This window comes from Lontra canadensis, unplaced genomic scaffold (genome assembly GCF_010015895.1).
Source record: "Lontra canadensis isolate GAN:19392208 unplaced genomic scaffold, GSC_riverotter_1.0 scaffold91, whole genome shotgun sequence".
Taxonomy (NCBI): Eukaryota; Metazoa; Chordata; class Mammalia; order Carnivora; family Mustelidae; genus Lontra; species Lontra canadensis.
Genome location: NW_022631085.1, coordinates 351076 through 369550, shown reverse-complemented (window position 1 = coordinate 369550; position 18475 = coordinate 351076).

The window sequence follows — 18475 nt, the reverse complement described above, 5'->3', positions numbered from 1 at the left end:
TGGTTCATCAGTAAAAGTCTACATTGTCATTTCTAATGGGCGCATTGCATATCATTGTATCTCCATTTATTTTACCAGTCCCCTATTACTGGATATTTGGTTGTTCCTGTATTTTTACTATTGTAAACTTCCTGCTGATAAAAAATCCATAATCTGGCATCTTTGCACATCTGTCTGATTTGTTTTTGAGATAAACCCCCTGATGTGGAAATACTGGATTAAAAAGATGCACATTTTAGAAGCTTTGGAGATACAAACTGCCCTTTGGAAGAGCTGGGTCCATTTTAGCATGTTTCTTTTGGGTTGCTAACCCTTGAGGGGCTTGGATAAAGTGCTGTGTGTTTCAAAAGGCAGAACCAAAAAACACACTTGTTCTATGAGTAAAGAGAGAGAGGAAAAAAAAAAAATCCCACTAAGACTGGGAGAAAGGCAGTTCAGGGGAGTCCCAATAACAGCCTTCAGATTTGGAAACCTGAGAGGCTGATTGCAGAAAGCAAAGGACATGATGGAAACCAAACTTCATGAAAAGTAATCAGTGTTAAGTTTAAATGGTGAAGGCTCTCAGAGGGTGGCCTGAGAGCAGTCAGCCAAAGAGACATTCATGCAGAAGAAAAGTTGTCATGGAGAAGCCATCAGCTGGAAAAATTTATCATTGGAATCATTTCTGTGAATTGATTTCTGTGGGGTTTTTCCTATTTCCTTTTTTCCCCCCTTTGGGCGGCACATAGGGCACAGGGAGTGATGATAGTCTTCGGAGATGGGCAGACCTGAGCTTGAACCCAGACTCCATTTACTCACTGTGTGACCTTGGGTTTCCAAATATTTCTAAACAACTGTTTCCAGACCTCTCTGAATCTCCGTTTTCACATCTGTTCACTGGAGATAAAAATAAAACCCCCCTCATAATATAGATAGAGAATTGGACGACATTATTTCCATGTGTGTAATCCAAATGATGAGAATTTGAGAGCCACCAGCTTAAGCCCCATATCCCCCCATGTGTCTCCTCAGTATTTCTGGGAGGCTCTTAGGGGCCCTTCTCAATCTTCAATGTTTCTGTCCCAGTCTCTCCCTCACGCCACCATAGTGCTGCCTCCTTGTCAAAGCCCCATGAGGGTCAACACTCTGGTGGCCTGAGCTATTCTCTGCTGATATCCACCATGTTACTCTTGCCTTAGGAGAGGGGTGCTGTCTCATTCGTTCATTTAACACATATTCGTTGAACACTTGCCATGTGCCAGATAATGTGTTAGGTGCTGGACATTCAGGAGTGAGAAAAACTAGACATGGTTCTTGACCCCTTTGGTATTTGTAACCTACTAAAGAAGAGGGACACTGATAAAACAATGCCATGAGTAAATACGCTATTACAAATAAAAAATGTGATCATTAGAGAGTATCAGGGAGAATCTACGAAGTCTTGGGGGAGGGATAAGTGAGGGTTAGGTGAGCCTGGAAGGGTTTTATGGAAGTGACATCCTAGATAATAGCTCAGGCTGAGCAGGAATGTACAGGCAGAGGTGGTAGGGGCAGGCATTCCAGGCAGAGAGAAGGTATGTGCAAAGGCCCGAAGGCAGGAAGAAATATGGCACATATGAGGAACTGAAGAATGGCCAGAGTGGCAGGTCTGCTTTATCCTAAGTGTGGAGCAGGCACTTTGCCTTTATTCTCCACATTAGAACAGAGACCAAGATGTAGCTATTAACAAGCTTTTACTGACATTTTGGGACTAGTTGAAAAGAAGTAAAACAGGAAATTATTTATAATGAGTGAACAGGTCCAGATGAGTCCTCAGCTTCCCTTAACTGCCTGGCTTTCTTCTCTCTTTCAGCCTGCCTAGCCATGGCTGGGCCTGAGTTACCTCCTTCCCTCATCAGAAGTATTCTAGGAATCCCTTCACTATGGAGTCCAGGCCAAACTGACAACCAATTTGGAGAGAGGAGACGATTTTCCATCCCTTTCACTTAAGGCCTATTTTCAGAATCCTTATTTCCTGCTTCAGGATTGACCACTCTTGAAGATTTGACTGTGGGAACATTCTGGCTTTTTAGGGGAAACCCAATCCCCACTTATAGTGGCGTAATCTGTCCTTGCTACACAGGACAATCCTACATCCCACATTTTGGGTTATTTCATATTAAGTAAAGTTGGACATGGGGCATGGACATCCCAGTCTAGATGAGTCTGCTCCTCTGTTAAAGCATTTTATTTTTAGCTTGTTCTTACTACAGGTTCAAAAATCTTGGGATCTGGTCTCATTTAGGATCACCTTATGTGGCACATATTGCTAGTGTTATCCCAGTATCCATTATCCTCTTCTTCTGTAGTAATAGAGCCTCTCATTTCTAACTAGGTCTATGACATCTGGATTAAAGACTGAAATTTCCAGCTTCATTTGCAGCTGGGCATAGTTTTTGAGTAAGTTCTGACCAATGAGAAATGTGCAGCTATGCCATCTATAAGTTCATGTCTTTAAAGGAGAAGGGGAACTTCTTTCCTACATTCCTCTTACTAGCTGGCTGGAAGATAGCAATGCAGCATCTTGGAAAAGGTGGATGATAGCAACACCCAAAGATGGCAGAACAACAAGTTAGAAGGAACCTGGGATTTTTGACATCTTAGACCCCCCACTCACCTTAGACAGCTTACTCCCTGTCAGTTAAATGAGAGGGAAATAAAATTCAGTATCACTTGACAATGTAAGGGTCTCTGTTTTAGTAACCAAACTTAGAGGCTAAATAACACAATTAATCATTGTATAAGATACATAGCACATAGTAGGTGTGTGCTCACTAAATTGTAGCTACCATTTATTTCTAGAATTCTCCAGCTGACAGTAGGGAAAAAAATTGCTGGCACTTCAGGGGTGTTCGTACAGGAATAAGCTTTAAAGGAGTTGCCTTAATGGAATTGGAGCAATATTGGATTAAGATAGATCTTTATGGGAAAAAATGCAAAAGACAGTAATACATTTGGTAAACGTGTGTGGATGCACGAGACATATTTTATGATGTAATGGGGATTTTTTTTTTAAGATTTTTATTTATTTATTTGACAGAGATCACAAGCAGGCAGAGAGAGAGGAAGGGAAACAGGCTCCCTGCTGAGCAGAGAGCCCGATGCGGGGCTCGATCCCAGGACACCGGGATCATGACCTGAGCCGAAGGCAGAAGCTTAAACCACTGAGCCACCCAGGTGCCCCTGTAATGGGGATTTAAATGTGACTTTCAGCCCCAGCAAAATGAAAGCATTGATTCTCTTGAAAGGGACTACGGTTGGGAGGGAGGAATTGTGGAGAGTCTCTGGAGGCTGTTTAACTTAAAGGCAACCAGCATATCCTGTGCTGCATCTGATGTCACATCCCAGAGCATGCCCTACTTTCCCCCAGTGATTGTAAGTTATGAATCTATGAAAGCTGCATTCCTGTTTGACTTCTGTTTTTCCAAATCACTGAGGGGTGTGGTGAGAGCTAAGGTTATTCTTAAAGGCCTAGCACCCTTCAGAGAAGGAGAGAGAGAGAGAGAATTAAGATAGAATTTCAGATTTTCATGGGTTTTACCAAGTAGCCAAGCACACCAAGATGGACTTGAACCTTCAGAATGGTTGAGCTATCACCCCAGACTGTAGCCTTCTGTCCTGGAGGTCTTTCTGTGAGGGAAGAACCCCAGACTCCCAACAGAAACCTTGCACTCCAGGCAAAGTGCCTTAACTAGTACCCAGAATCCACCTTCAGTGGAGAGAGGAGCGCATGGGTTTTGGATTCAGGAAGCTCTGAGTTTGAATTTAGAATCTGCAACTTACCTACCAGGTGTGTGTGAACTTGGACAAGTAAATTCAGCTTTTTTTTTTTTTAAGATTTTATTTATTTATTTGACAGACAGAGATCACAAGTAGGCAGAGAGGCAGGCAGAGAGAGAGAGGTGGAAGCAGGCTCTCCGCTGAGCAGAGAGCCCGATGCGGGGCTCGATCCCAGGACCCTGGGATCATGACCTGAGCCGAAGGCAGAGGCTTTAACCCACTGAGCCACCCAGGCGCCCCAAATTCAGCTTTTTTAGGCTGGGTTTCTTCATTTGTAATATAGGATTACTATCTTCTTCATATCACTGTTATAAAGTGCTTATTATTAATCCCTAAGTTGGTTCGGAAGAATACAGTCTTGAGATGAATTGACCAACTCATTGAAAATAAATACGCAAGCTTGACAGAAAATACGAAATTCAGCTCTACAGCAGAAATCATTCATCTTCCCTGTGAGAAGTCAGGTGGGAATGGACACTAGACTTAGCAGAGGGAATGGTTTCCAGCCCTTGCTCTATTACTAACTCAATGTTTGACATTAACTGTGTTCTTTCTATTTTCTGGACCTCTGTTTCCTCATCTATGAAATCCCTTCCATGATTTCTGTTGGTCCAACAAACATGTTGGTCCAATATGCCAGTGGGCACCACTGGCATGACTTGGTGATGATCCGAGAGAGAATCAGTGAAGGCCAAGGCTGGACCAGATTCCTGATCTGGAGCTTTTTCTAGTGCTTTTAACATCTCATAAGTACCAACTTAGCACTCACTCTGTGCTGGGCATGGTGGAATGTGCTGTGGATATAAAGATGGAAAAACAAGGTCCCAGCCCTCAAAAGCCTTGCAGTTTAGCTCATGAGACACATACAATCAAGGTCATTTACCAGTGTCCCAGAAATCCCTTTCCTGCTCATCATCACTCCATTGTGTAGAGAAGTCTGAGCCCAGGACAGCCTTGTGGTTCCCAGAGCAGCTACAACCTCACAGCTTGCCTCTCAGTGATCCCTGAAACTTTACTCTCTCTCTATCTCTGGGCCTTTGCACATGCTGTTCCCACCACATGAGACCCTCTTGCTCCTAATCTGCTAGTTTGGCTCATTGATGTTTATGGGCACTATGTTAGGTTTAGGGTCTTTTTTTAATGATCTCTTGAAGACCCAACACCTACTTTATGAAATACGAACTATTATTTTTATTTTCATTTTATAGTTGAGTCAAACTGTGGCACAGGGAAATTTCATTAACTCACTCAAAATACATAGTTAAGAAGTGGCAAATCTGGGTTTTTAAACCTGGGGAGTGTGGATGTGCTAATCAGCAGTTGTGTCTTATGTGTTTCTGCCAGTCTCCTCTTTGGGTAACTCAGGTATCCCCAGGCTCCAAAAGCGGAGTCTAACAAGGTCATGACTAGTAGTGGTCATACCTACTCCACTGGCAGGTGCCCAATCTGTATAATAAAGGCCTTTGGCTCCCTTCCTCATTCCAGCAAAGTTTCACCTAAGTTTTGCTGGGAGTCCCAAGGAGCTCTTAAATGATTCTTTGAGGGTATGTTTGCTTCAGGCTTCTTTTCAGTGGCTCCTGCTGGAATCACCTTGACATTAACGTATACGTCAGCTGGTGTCAGCTAGTGCTTCTCCAAACTGGAAATCCATAATAACAGCAACAATGCCAACACATTTAGCAACTATATACTCAGATAAGCCCTCTCTGTGTATTAACTCATTTATTCCTCGTAACAAACTTAGGAAGTAGTCATTATTAATATAGCCGGTTTACAAACAAAAAAACTGAGGCACAGACAGGCAGAGCAACTTGTCCAAAGTCAATTAGAAAGAAGCAGAGTCAAAATTTGAACCTAGGTCACCCAGCCTGTTGCCTGCAGCCTGCCCACCTTCTTTCCTGAGTAGAAGCCTCACCGGATGCTTGTGCTGGAATGAGTCATGCTGCCTTGCTCTGCACGTGCCCCACTTTGTCCCCTGGCCTCCAAAGCTGTGTTGCCTGGGCCCCCTGAGTTGCACAGATGCTCCTTTAGCATCTCTCCCCAGGGTTCACACCCCAGCGTTAAGGCCAGTGGTTGCCTTACTTCTTTCTCCTGTCTCCTCCCATGTCAGTTCCTGCACATGGATCACCTGGCAGCTGCGGACCTCCCTCCTCATCAGATCTGAGAGATGGTCTGAAGTCCCTTCTCTCAGATGGAACCCCTGTTACATCAAACAAACAACAGCAACAAGAACTATGAAATTTGCCCCACTGACCAGTCATTTTCCTAGTGCCTTCTCTCTTTGCGGGGAGGCTAGAGCCCATCGGAGAGGATATTTATTTACCCAAAACTCTGCCTTTCTTCTTCTTCTTCTTTTTACCTTTTTCTTTTTTTTTTTTTTTTTTAAAGATTTTATTTATTTATTTGAAAGAGAGGCAGTGAGAGAGAGCATGAGCGAGGAGAAGAAGGTCAGAGGGAGAAGCAGACTCCCCGTGAGGCCGGGAGCCCGATGCGGGACTCGATCCCGGGACTCCGAGATCATGACCTGAGCTGAAAGCAGTCGTCCAACCAACTGAGCCACCCAGGCGTCCCTTCTTTTTACCTTTTTCAAATGGGCATTGTTCAGTTGGCAACATCAGAGATTGACTTTTGCCGCCCAAATTATGCCCGAGGACCAACTCTGACTTTCTGCTACAGAAGATCTCTAAGGAGAGCTTCGATGAGCATGCCATTTTCTCATGGGGTAGGATGGGGACAGAGACCAAGAGGGTCCAGCCCTCGAGTCTTTCACCAGGAGGTCAGTTCCCTCACTGAATGAAGTCTTTGAAACTAAAGCAAAGCAGAGCAAAGGCCAGGGAAGGTGGGGGTGGCAAAGCAGGAGATGAAAGCCTGGAAGCTTTCTGTAAATGCCATCACAGCCCAAGGAAGCTCCGGCTCATGGTTGTTCCCATCATCACAATAAGGGGGTTTAAAACCTGAAGCGAGGATTTGTCAGACTGTACCTGGCAGGATCTGAGATCTTGGGTGCTGGAGGCTCAGGTTTTAAGGCCTCTGCAGTTGGGAGTGATGACAGGGAGTCCAGAATGCTTGACAGGGACCAAATCTCACAGGGGGCCAGGGACTCTTTCACATGATAAGGCTCACTTCACCTTTCATTTGTGTTTTTTGGTGGAAGAGACTGTATAACTTCTTCCCACATCATTTGCCACAATCAATTTCAACTCCTTCTCACCCAGACCTCTGCCAAGAAGAAACTTCTTTAGAATCACTGGGTGAAAAATTAGGCTCAGTTGTTAGTCTGAAGGCTGGCAAATTTCACCGTCTCCCCACAGACAATACATCAAACACAACTGCAAATGGGCTTCAAACACAGGCATAATGAATTGGCCCGTTCTTAGGACTTGGAGCTGAGCTTGCAGCTCAAATGGAGTTTTACGTGCATTTTCCTCTACCACATTTGGAGCATTTTCTTATAAGCCTCTGTGGAGGTTCCAAAAGTCTTAGGGCATCAAAATCTTCTGAACTCATAGGCTTATTGTATGGCCCAGCAATTCGACTGTTAGGTATTTACCCCAGACCTGAAAGTCATGGTAACATTCTTCATAATAGCCTAAAACAGGAAACCCCACAAATATCCATCAACTGGATAATGGATAAACAAAATGTGGCATATCTATACAATGGAATGCTACTCAGAAATAAGAAGGAACAAGCTACTAATGCATGCATGACATGGATGAACCTAAAAATAATTATGAAACGTTGCGGAAAAAGCCAGACAGAAAAGACTACATAATGTATGATGCCATTTATATGAAATTTCTAGAAAAGGCAAAATTAGTGCAGAAGCTGATCGGTGGTGGTTTGGGACTGGAGCTGGGAGCAGGACTGAGAGCAAATGGGCCAGAAGAGTGAGGGATAGATCTGAAACCGGGTGTTGGTGATGGTTTCCTCACTGTGGAAATTCACTGAAATATACTGACCTGTACACTTGCAATGGGTACTTTTCATGGTACGTAAATTAATGTCTCAATAAAGAGACATGACAACTAAAAGCCGAAATCCTCTGGGCTTCCTTTCTTCATGCCTTGCTTGGTTCTTCTGTCTCCCTGGCTCTCCATTCCTCTCCAAACATTTGCTAAACCTCAGAAATGTTCCTGGCCCTATTCTGGGCCCTGCAGTCATTCGTTTGCCTAGTCACTCAGCTAATATTTATTGGGCATCTACTATGTGCCAGGCACTGGCTTGGTGATTGGGGAGACAGTGGTAAATAAAATGAAGTTCTTGTCTTAATGGAGCATTTCAGTGGGACAGATAGACACATACAAATATCATGCCAGGAAGCCCTGAGTGTTTTGGACAGAGAAGGACCTGAGAGGATTGTAACAGTCATTCTGGATAAAAGTCAGGGCCTGAATGGAGCAAGGGAGAGAGCCCTGCTGCTACCTGGGGGGAGGAACAGACTGAGGAATGCGGTGGGGACTCTCTCCCGATGCCTGAAGAACAAGGAACCAGGAAGGGCAGGGAGGCCAGTGTGGCTGGAGAAGGGGGAGCACCATGAAGGAGGAGGCAGGACCAGATGGTGTGGGCCTCTTTTGCCATAGTAAGGACTTTGGGTTTTATTTTAAGAATAGGAAACCTTTATTTTAAGAATAAAAATAAGAGGGACACCTGGGTGGCTCAGTTGGTTAAGCAGCTGCCTTGGGCTCAGGTCATGATCCCAGCGTCCTCGGATTGAGTCCCACATCGGGCTCCTTGCTTGGCGGGGAGCCTGCTTCTCCCTCTGCCTCTGTGTGCCACTCTGTCTGCCTGTGCTCGCTCCTGCGCTCGCTCGCTCTCTCTCTGACAAATTAAAAAAAAAAAAAATCTAAAATAAAAAAAATTTAAAAAGAAAAAAGAATAAAAATAAGAATAGAAACTTCTGGATGGTTCAGAGCAGGATATGACCGCATCTGACTTCTATCTTAAAGGGGACTCTGAACTTCTGACTGCTGTAAGGCATGGACTGAAGGGATAGGAAGCAGTACACAGAGGCCATTAGGAGGCTGACACCCAGATGGGAGAGGACAGTGGCTCGCATTCAGCTGGTCAGGGTGAGATGTGCTCAGAAATGAGATCTATTTTGAAGGTAGGACTGACAGGATTAGAAACTGGAGAGCTTGGGGGCTAAAAAGAGCTAATAATGTAGCAGGGGAAACAGCTATAAAGGTGATCACTATAATGCACAGTTACTGAGCATTTACTCTGCTAAACAGATCTTTTAATCCTCACTATGAGGCAAATGTTACCATCATCACCATTTTATAAATGGAAAAAGTGACGTCCCCAAGAGATGAGGCCATCTGCCCAAGGTCAAGCCTCTAGTAAGTGGTGGAGTTGGGCTTTGAGCCCAGGCATCCCAGTGCAGACCCCACTGCCTTAACTACTCTGCCATACTAACTCTGTGCACCGAGGGTTAAAGTAGAAGCAAGTATGTGTCAAGTGTGTGGATGCAGGTTTGGATGGAGAAGGCAGACAGGGGTTCCCGGAGAGGGAGAACTTGGACTGTGACCTGAGAAGAGAGTAGGAGTTCTCCAGAGGACAAGGTGCAGACGCTGTTCCAGGTAGTGGAAAGTTACTAGGGCCTGATTCAGTTTGGCATGAACCTAAAATGGCCTGTGAGTCCACAGGTTGGAGCATAGGAGATGGGGGACATGAATTTGGATATGGAAGCAGAGGGCAGATCCTCAAGGGCCTCCTGTGTCTGGCCAAGGAGTTTGGAATGTCTGGACAGCTAGTGTTCTCCTAAATGATGCATGGCCCAGGCACTAAGCAGAATGGTTACAGGTGATATACAGGGAAACACTTTGACTTAGATGGTTGTGAATTTCTTATCTATTCATATTAATGTGCATTAGAAAAATATATGATTAGCTCATCAAATCTGTGCTATCATAGATATTGCTTAGGATGGGAGAAAAGTTTTGGAAGTAGTTGATTGAAAGGAAGATGCTATGTCATTAATAGTATAATTGGAAGATCATTCAAGCTATATTGTTTGCGATATCAAAAGATTAGGAACCACCTAATTGCTCATCAGTTGATGACTGGAGGAAGAATGGGACAAGTGAACACAAATGAGAAAACTTTTTATATTCTGACGTAAAACAAGTTCTGAAGTGTATTGTTGAGTCATATAAGCAATTAGAGGACCATTATGTCCTATGTGCTTTATTTTTGTTTACAAAGGGTATATGTGTGTACATGGGTGTGTATGTTTGTGTGTATGTGTGGCTGGGTCTATTTGCTTATAGATTAGTTGATATCCTCTGGAAAGACAAACAAGAAACTGATACCAGTTTAGTTTGCTCAGTCTGTTGTAATAAAATACCACAGACAGGGTGGCTTATAAGCAACAGAAATTTATTTCTCACAGTTCTGGAGGCTGGCAAGTCTCAGATCAAGGTACCAGCATGGTTATGTCCTGGTAAAGGCCCTCTTCATGGTTCACAGGTCGAGCCTTCTCATTGTGTCCTCACATGGTGGAAGAGGCTTGGGATGTCACTGGAGCCCTCTTTTATCAAGGCCCCAATCCCATTCATGGAGGTTCCACCCTCATGACCTCACCCCACCTTCTAACACCATCACATGAGGGCTAGGATTCCAACATGTTGCGGGGGGGGCACAAACATTCACACCATAGCAATGGTGGTTCTTCTGGGAAGGGGACCTGAGTGAAAGGGGAGGATAAAAGAGGTTTTGCTATGTACCCTTTTTATAAATTTTGCATTTTGAACCATGTAAGTGCATTCAAAACGAAGTTCAGTTACTTAATATTAATGCACACAGACCTATATATAGTGAAGATCATTGTTGCAAAATATGCAAGTCAGGTATCTGAGACCCATGTGGAGACAGTGGCGAATCACAGAAGGGCTGAGCAGGTGAGGAGAGTTTCATAATGGGTTTTATTGAGTTCATCGGTTGTGTGCAATGCTTGGCTTTGTTTCTTCCCTTCCACCCTTTTTCACATCTGTGTTTTCATAAGAATCCTATGCACTGGGGCACCTCTGCAAAAGTAAGCACTATTAATCAGAATATGTGTCTGTGACACAGAACTGAACCAACTCCATTGTGTCCACGTAGTCTGAGCTCCCGGCTGCAATGACCCTGAACACTTCAGCGCCACACCTGGTCCAGCCTCTTCCTTCCTGGATGAGCCCAACCAAGTTATTTCCTTCCCGTCTCTTGAGCCTCAGTTTCTTTGTAGAGTCAAGATGACAATACTACCTCTGTCCCAGAGATACTGTGAGAAAAAAACTATGGTGACTCATGCAAAGGGTTTAGTACAGTTCAAGGAAGACATTAAGGATGTAACATACCTCAGCTCTCAGTGGGCTTGTGTCTTGTCAGAAAATGTCATCTGAATCAAGAAACATTCCAACACTTACCATGGGTGCTGTGGGGTGTGTAAAGGAGGCTTTATCCTTGTAGATTTTAACATCCTCCTGAAAACAAAACATGAAACATGCAAAAAAAAAAAAAATGGCAATGCTGTGTACCATTAGTAGAACTTACAAAGTTACTTCGGGAGCTATACAGACAACGATCAGATCACAAAGTGCCTACATTTCCCCTCTCATAACTTCTTTGGTCTTTCTAAGGTCTCAAGGAGAATGTCTCAGGTGGTGCTGATTTGCCTTGAGCACCCTTCTAACATTTGCAGATCTCCTCCATTCATAACAAAGGGAGAATTATCCCTTTATACCTTATCTCTTTATACCTTTTTCTCTGGCATATTTATGACATTATTTATTTATGATTTTCTTATAATGGTATTAGGTAAAAGATTAAGTCAACTCTAGTGTTGGTATTACTTGGGTGTAGAAAACATCATCATGAAGGTGGGATGGGAATGGCAGAAAGTAAGAGTGAGTCATGATTCCAGAGGTGCTGGAAGAATGAGATGTGGAAATTCAGAGGAGGATTAGAGTGGCCAGAGTAGGTCAGCAAACATTTCCTGGAGGGAAATGATGAGCATGATCTAGGGGTGAAAGAAGGAGGGGAAAATTCCAGGGAGGGAAGCCAGAGACATGGCATGCTGTCTCCAGACCTCCTGGGAACAGGCTTCCCACACCTGCTCCCCGTCTGGGTTCCTGACGTTTCTCCAGGTCTGGTCCCCTCTCTTATGCTCTTGTATCTTTCTCTCTCTCCTTGCCTTCCCTCCTCCCCTTCAGAATGCTTATCACAGTCTGTAATGATGTATTTACTTGTATCCTAATTGGATTACTGCTGGAGCCTGCTCACCAATTCCTATTACACTATAAACTTTTCTAGCAAAACTCTGCCTATTTTTATATCTGGTACATCCCTGGTGTCCACTGTGGAGTGTTTGGCACAAGGTAGGGACTCAGTCATTTATCTTATCAGTCAATCCATTAATTCTTTCATTAATGTGTGTTTTCTACCAAAGGGCAAGGAAAGGAGAACTGGTCCCCAGGGGTCTGAGGCTGTTGTCTAAAGCTCCCAAATGCGAGTATGAAATGTCTTTGAAGCTTTCCTTTTATCTAATAAGTGTACAAGCAGGTGGTATTCTGTGGCACCATAGATCTGTTTGCTTTAATCTAACAGTCATGTTTTTAGTTACTCATTGATGAAATAATTTAACTTTTTCCCCTAAAACATGTTCTGGCAAATTGACTTTCCGGGAAGACACGCCCTCTTCATTCTGTGGCTTCAGCCTCCCCCACTGCATGCCCTGTTTTGAGAAGCATGTCTTCGGAGGCCTTTTAAATTTTTTAGCAGATTTTGTAGCTGTGGTGCCAGCTCACCCAGGGACAAAGCTGATGTTGCCTCTGGATTCTTTGGGTCTTTTCTCCCATCCCTCTTTGTTTTCCCAGTTTTACCCACACTTTTTCCTGCTCTTACCCAGTTCTTTCATCTTGTTCCTTTGATGCACAACCTGAAAATTATAGGCTCTTTGGCTTGAATCCTTTAGCCCAGAGGTCCTCAAACTTAAATGTACATCAGAATCACCAGGGGAAGTAGGAGGTGGGGGGCTTGTAAAAACAGATCACTCAAGTTTCTGAATCAGTCCGTCCCTGTGAGGCCTGAGAGTTTGCATTCCTAACAAGTTCCCAGATGATGCCCATGTTGCTGGTTCAGAGAATACATCTGAGGACTGGTGTTGCCATTTGGACCCTGTTTGCTCATCCAAAGCATCTGGGGCCTTAAAAGAACCCAGATATGCTGACTTTCTCCCAGACCAACTGAATCAGAATCTCTAGAGGGGAGGCTGAGTCACTTAATGTGTTTAAAATTGCCTTGGAGGGGCACCTGGGTGGCTCAGTTGTTAAGCGTCTGCCTTCGGCTCGGGTCATGACCCAGCGTCCTGGGATCGAGCCCCACATAGGGCTCCCTGCTCAGCAGGAAGCCTGTTTCTCCCTCTCCCATTCCCTGTGCTTGTGTTCCCTCCCTGGCAGTCTCTATCACATTCAAAAAAAAAAAAAAAAAAAAAAAAAAATTCTAAAAAAAAGTTGCCTTGGAAATTCTAATGCCCTAAAAGCCCAGAGAGGTTGTGATTTGTCCAAGGTCACACAGCACTATAAGGCAGAGGCAAGACTAGAGCCTAGGACTCCCGGCTTTTAGAATAATGTCTTCCCCATCATGCAACTGAAATTGCTAGCCTCTTATATACATACATTAGCACATCTAACCTTACTTTATTAGGGAACTGAAGCTCAGAGAGGGGAAGTCCCCTGCCTGAGTAGGTGCCAGTACCATCTGCCTTCAAGTGCTGCCCTTTCTGAGGGGAGTATGGGAAAGGACTTGGCTTTGAAAGCAGAAAACCTGAACTTACATTCTGGCTCCATCACTTGGTGGGACTTGGTGACCAGCTGAACTTGAGTAAGTATAAACCCTTTTGTAAGCCTGAGCCCCTCATCCATAAAATGGGGCTGATGGTGTCGCACCTCACGGAAAGGAAATGTCCTGCTCCTACATGGCCCCGTGTCCCTCCCTGTCACCTCACACACTGGCTTCCTTGCAGCTCCAGTGATGTGTCCTCCGATGGCCCCTCTGGGACCATTCCAGCAACTCTCTGTCCCGACCTGGGGATTCTAGAAGAAATCTCCCTCAGCCACTTTACACATCTGAAGTTAGAAGACAGCTGTTTCAAACTAACATGGGCATGTCACCTCATTTAATCCGTACAGCTGCACTCCAGGTAGACATCCCCTACCCCATTTTCACAATGAGACACTGATACTTGGGAGTTGTCCTTCTCATAAGGGGCTGAACCAGGAGCAGCATCCAGGATTATCTCACTGCAGAGACCTTGCTCTGAAAGGCAAAATGACGACTATGCCAGCAGACCTCACTTTCAAAGTAAGAGCGAAACTCACTCCTTTGAAAAAAATGTATTCATTTTCCAAACTAAAGTAGACAGCAGGAGGCTGGCATCCCCAGCGCTGTTAGTGAGCAGAACTGGCTGCCTTCTCCTCAGTGCCAGCCCTCTCCCAACCCACAACCCCATCCTGCAGGGCCAGCTCACACCCACAGCCTCCTGGACACCAGCAGCTCCAGTCTGGATGCTGGGGAGCTGGTGCCAGGCTTTTGGCAGCTTGGAATTTCTTGAAATCTCTTGGCTTCAGGGGACACCTGTGCGGTTCATGCTGCCCTCCTGGAAAGCCCCACTCTGTCAACTTCCTGCTTTGCTCTGAAATGCTTCCCTCCCCTCCCCACTCATGCACTACCATGAGGCCAGACTCTGAGGGAAAGTGGAGATGACAGAGTGGGGCTTCTCTGGCTTATCCCGGTGGGACCTCTGGCCAAATCCTGTGATCTTTAGACTAGAGAAAGGAGAAGCTCATTGTTCTACAGTGAGGATTTCTTGTTCACCATTCCTTCTTCTTCTCTTTCTCCTTTTTCCCCTCTCTCCTTCCTCCTTTTCTTCTCCCTGAGCTGAAATCAGTGACAAACTGCTCATCCCTGATGGATCTCCTGAAACTTGGACTCACTGGTAGAAGCCCTCCTTCTGGAACCCCGTCAGGGGATATGGGTAAGTTGATCTTCATTCTCTCACAAACCCGCTCCCCACTGCCTTTCTTGCCAAAGCCTTACATCTTTATGCTGAGACAGTCCCCAAGCCTGGCCCTCCTTGGACAGGAGACTCAGCTCAAGAAATATCCTTCCACTAATAATTTTGGAGTCAGAGAGACCTGAGTTCGTATCCCAGACTGGTCCCTGATCTTTGGTGTGACCTTGGAAATATACTTAACCTCTCTGAGACTGTTTCTTCAACTGACGAATGGGAATAATAGGCCCACCAGAGTTTTTGAGGAGATCAAATGGGATAGTAAAGGGCCTGGCACCTAATAGGTGTTCAGCGTTTGTTCCTACAGTCACCAAGCTCATGAAGCCCTCTTTTCTATCGGCTGATGGGCAGAGTCAGTCAGGTATGATTGATGATAGTTTAAAATATCTACACAATTGCTACTGTTTAAACATACTTTCATTTCTATAATCTCATTTAATGCCCACAGTAGCAGTACCTGCCCTGATATTAATATTTCTCCAAACCCTATACTTCAGAGGAGGAAACTAAGTCTCAGAGAGTTGTGTAACTTGCCAGCATCGATAAGTCAGTCAGTGGTGGGTTCAGCATTCCACTCAAGGTGTGAGAGCTCTAGAGCCTCTGGCCTGTCCCCTGTTAATATGCCAACACATTGTTCTGCCCTGTGGTATTTGCTTCTTTACAAGAAGCTCAAAAAAAAGTGGACCCTCTAGTGGCCTTTCAGATCTCCTTAACTGGTCAGTGGGGAGACCAACACTGAGTCAGGAAAGCATTCCATGGGGATTCTACAGTCGTACCAGGAGGGTGACCTGGCCTCATAAAGCTAACAGGAAAAAAAAGTCATAGCTTTTAGAGCTGGAAGGAACCTCACAGAAAATCTATTCCCCGCTGGCACTTTCACATGATGAAGTGGAGGCTTGGAAAGGAATTTGAACCCATGCCTTCTGATCCCCTCTATAGGTCTCGCTGTATGACTTGAGGGAAAAGGTGACACTTGGCTTCTGTATCCTTGAGCCCCAGTGATAGCAGCCAGGAGGTTCTTCCAGCTCTCATGGGAACCCTGTCGTCCCTCCTTGCCCCATCTTCAAAGGAGCTGGGAGGGGAGGCAGAAGGATCCCTTCTTATCCCCCATCAAGGCCACTCTCTGGTATTCGTTGGGGGCTCTAGGCACCCGTGTCATGGCTCCAGGAGGCTCATGATCATCTCAGGAGGGATGATCCCCTGCCCTTCCCCCACACACTCCCTCACATGCTCCCCACTTCAAGGGGGGAGAGAGGGGGAGGGAGATGGCAGTGACTGAGCGCTCCAACCAATGCCAAGCATCGATCTGGCTCTGGACGTTGTCATGGCAACAGCTCTTCCACTCAGGGAGAGATCAGCTCACCACCATGAGGCGACCTTCTTAGCCCCCTCCCCTTCCCAGGCCACCTTTCTGTCTCATCAGCGCCCTTGCTCCCTGCCCCCAGCTGCACTAGTCCCCTTTCTGTCTGCTCTGGACAGTCATCCTATGCTGCCAGCACCCCCTCCTCTCCCATCATCCTCCACCACTCTTCCTCCTCCCCTGCCCATCTCTCCTCTCCCTGCACTCTGCCCACCAGCCATCACCCCTGCAGGCCTTAGGGCCATCTCTCACCTGGGCACACACAGAGATGCAGGGAATGGGAAAGGATAGACTCTCCCTCTGAGCCTGGATGCTTGCAGCAGTCTCTTCTTTCCAGCAGGCTGTGCTCCCCAGCTGCTCTCCAGGAGGCACTTCTCCAGGGGAGCAGGCAAGGTCACTAAACAACTCTGTCTGCCTGAGAGAACCTGGAGAGAAAAAAGCTCAGACTTACTGTCGGACCATCCTGGGTTCTAGTCGCTGCTCTGCCACTTACCAACTTTGCAACTGGTGGGAGACTCCGTTTCCTCAGCTAAAAAAAAAAAATAACAGTATGGTAACAGTAGCCACCTCGACAGGTTGTTGGGAGGATAAAATGAGTTGCCAGTAGCAGCTCACATTTACTGAGCCCTGGCTATGTACCAGGCACTGTGCTAGGCACTGTATATGTGTCGCTCAGTCCTGTGAAAGCCACATTTCCTGTCCCCACTTACAAATGAAGAGCTAAAGCTTAGAAAGATCGTGTAACTCACCAAAAGTCACCAGCCTGGGAGTCCTGTGAGCAGTCTTTGGTCCCAGTGAGACTGAAACCAGGGTTCTTCATTCAAACTCTATCCTTTCTTGCACCCAGTATTAGGAAAGTGGCAAGCAGATTGCCTGGCCACAGTAGGTGGTGGATATCTATCACATCCTACCCTGACAGTTAATTAATTAAATCATTTGTTATGTGCCTAACATGTCCGGGGTGTTAGAAGTATGATGATAAATTACACACAATCCTTGTCCTTGAAAGGCTTAAGACGCTGTAGCGGGACACAGTCATGCAGATACCAGCAGTGTGGTAATATGGGCTTGAGCCTAGGCTATGGAGCCACTAAGTCTGAGTACAAGTATCACCTGCCAGCTAAGTGGTCTTAGGCACAGGATCCTTTCAGGATCCTTATCTCCTCATCTATACAGTGGGGCTTTGACTGGAGCCTACCTGACAGAGCTGTTGTGAAGATCAAAAAAGAAAATGTGCACACTACCCCGCACAATGCCCAGGATAGATTAAATCCTCCATGAAAGGGCAAAATCAGTATTTTTATTAGCAGCTCAGTTACACTAGAACCAGGAGGGGGAAGGGTCAGCAGTCTTTGGAGGAATCAGGAAAGGCTACATGAAGGTGGTGAGACTCTTGCAGAATCTCGGAGGACTGGCTCTTTGCCAGGCCGTCCAGGAGGGGCAGGTCATCTAAGGCAAAGGATTCATCTGGAGCGAAGGCGGGAGGCAGACTAGAGCGTGTGTGTGAAGAAGGATGCACAGTGTAAATAGCAACAGCAGTGTTTCTGGAGTATTTACTCTGTGCCTGGTATCACTTTAGGTCAGTGGTTGTCCCTCCAGGCTGCACATTAAAAAAAAAAAAAACAAAAACACCTGCAGAGGTTTGTATTTGATCTGTTTTAATATGAATCCTGGGCCCCATCCCTAGAGATTCTTACTTAATTGGTCTGGGGTGGCCCAGCCATCAGCTCCTTCGGTGATGCAGATAGGAATCCTGGATTGCAAAGCTCTGGTCTGTGTGTTTTTCGTCTAATTTCCATGACAGCTCTATGAAATTAGTACCAAGGTTCAGAGAGATTAAATAACTTGTTTTATGTGAAGTTGAGTTAGCAGATCTGACTCCAGGACCCTCTTCACCACTATGCTGAGGATGGAGAAGAGGGTGTTAAGGGGAAAATCAGAGCTGGCAAAATGGAGAGGATGGGGTGGGTGTGTAATAGGTGCCATTTGGGCATCCACTCTGATTGTCAGCTTTGTGACCCCATCTTCTGTGGCACCAGGCATGGATGCCATCGTCCTACAAATATCTCTAGGCTGTGCTGCTAGGGATCAGGACCTGAGCTGCCTTGTCCGTAGCCCCAGTCTTCACTGAGATGGGCACTCAAGTTTGAACATATGTGTGAACACCACAAGGGGATCTTGTGAAAATGCAGATTCTGATTCAGTAGGTCTGGGATGCACTTCCAACAAACTCCTAGTAGCTTCCAGTAGCTACTCTGCTGATC